We start from the raw sequence: 1,837 nt of genomic DNA, 5'->3' as shown, positions 1-1,837 counted from the left end.
ACATTTATTCAGCTTTTTCTTATAGAGTCTAATTTAGCTGTTTGTTATTAAGGACTGGCTTTACCAATAATTGATTTTAGGTGAGTTAAATCTTTAGTTCCATGACTTTAAGGAAGATATATTTAAAGCGCCTAAAAACATTTCATCAATTTGTTCGCAAACATGTATTAAAATTAATATTTGTATTTTTCCAACCCTTTTTGAGCTTATCAGGTTAAATAAGATACCTCCAAGTGAAAGAGTAGAGACAAGTTGTATTAGAATAGAATATGCTGGCCAGGCGCAGTGCCTCACGCCTGTAATCCCAGCACTTTGGGAGGCTGAGGCAGGAGGATTGCTTGAGCCCAAGAATACGAGACCAGCCTGGGCAACATGGGAAAACCCCGTCTCTACAAAAAAATACAAAATTATCCAGGACCAGTAGTGTGCGCCTATAGTCCCAGCTACTGGAGAAGCTGAGGTGGGAGAATCACTTGAGACTGTGAGGTTGAGGCCACAGTGAGCTGAGATCACACCCACCATACTCTAGCCTGGGCAACAGAGCAATACCCTCTCAAAAAAAGAATATGCTGTGCCACAGTAGCAGATTAACCCTGCCTATCAGTCAAAATTCAGCCAAAGAATTAGAACAAACAAGAGTATATTAAGGGATTTTTTTTCCGAGGAGTTGACCTTCTATAAATGTAAATCTAGTTAAGCTGTCGCGGCTAATTTTTTTGTATTTTAGTAGAGACGGGGTTTCACGGTGTTCGCCAGGATGATCTCGGTCTCCTGACCTCGTGATCCGCCTGCCTGGACCTCCCAAAGTGCTGGGATTACAGGCGTGAGCCACCGCACCCAGCCGGTATTTTTTTTTCTATTACATCATCAGACTGCAAATTTTCCAAGCTTTTTTGCTCTGCTTTCTCTTGAACACTTGCTGCTTAGAAATTTCTTTCACCAGATACCCTAGATCATCTCTCTCAAGTTCAAGTTCCACAGATCTCTAGGGTAGGGGTAATATGCCACCAGTCTTTTTACTAAAACATAGCAAGAATCACCTTTATTCCAGTTCCCAAGACATTTGTCATCTTCATCTGAGATCACCTCAGCTTGGACTCCATTGTCCATATCATTATCAGCATTTTGGTCAAAGCCATTCAACAGGTCTCTAGGAAGTTCCAAACTTTCCCCCATCTTCTTGTCTTCTGAGCCCTCTAAATCTCTAGGAAGTTCCAAACTTTCCCACATTTTCCTGTCTCCTTCTGAGCCCTCTAAACTGTTCCAACCTCTGCCTGTTACCCAGTTCCAAAGTCACTTCCACATTTTTGGGTATCTTTATAGCAGTACCTCAGTCTCTGTTGTACCAATTTACTTATTCATCTGTTCTCACATTCCTAGAAAGAATTGCCTGAGACTGGGTAAGTTATAAAGGAAAGTAATTTAATTGACTCACAGTTCCACAGGGCTAGGGAAGCCTCAGGAAACTTAGAATCATGGCAGGTCCTTCTTCACATGGCTTCACTTGGTTCTCAAGTGCATCTTCCCAGGTATCCCCATCCAAGTCTCAGGGTTCCATTTCTCCCCTATCAGGGGCCTGATTTTCATGGAGAAAACTTACTGGGACTACAAAGTTACTCATTGCTGAAGTTCTGCTACTTTTACAATACAATACAGTCCTATGCCTGGACTTCACACGGCACATGTCCTTCTTCACAAGGAGAAGTGCCAAGCAAAGGGGGCAAAGCACCTTATAAAACCATCAGCTATCATAAGAACTCACTATCACGAGAACAATATGGGAGGTCCCTCCCATGACACGTGGGGATTATGGGAACTACAATTCAAGATGAGATTT

Source organism: Piliocolobus tephrosceles, chromosome 4 (genome assembly GCF_002776525.5).
Source record: "Piliocolobus tephrosceles isolate RC106 chromosome 4, ASM277652v3, whole genome shotgun sequence".
NCBI classification, from domain to species: domain Eukaryota; kingdom Metazoa; phylum Chordata; class Mammalia; order Primates; family Cercopithecidae; genus Piliocolobus; species Piliocolobus tephrosceles.
The sequence above is the reverse complement of the archived record's forward strand: the minus strand, read 5'-3'. Positions refer to the sequence as shown.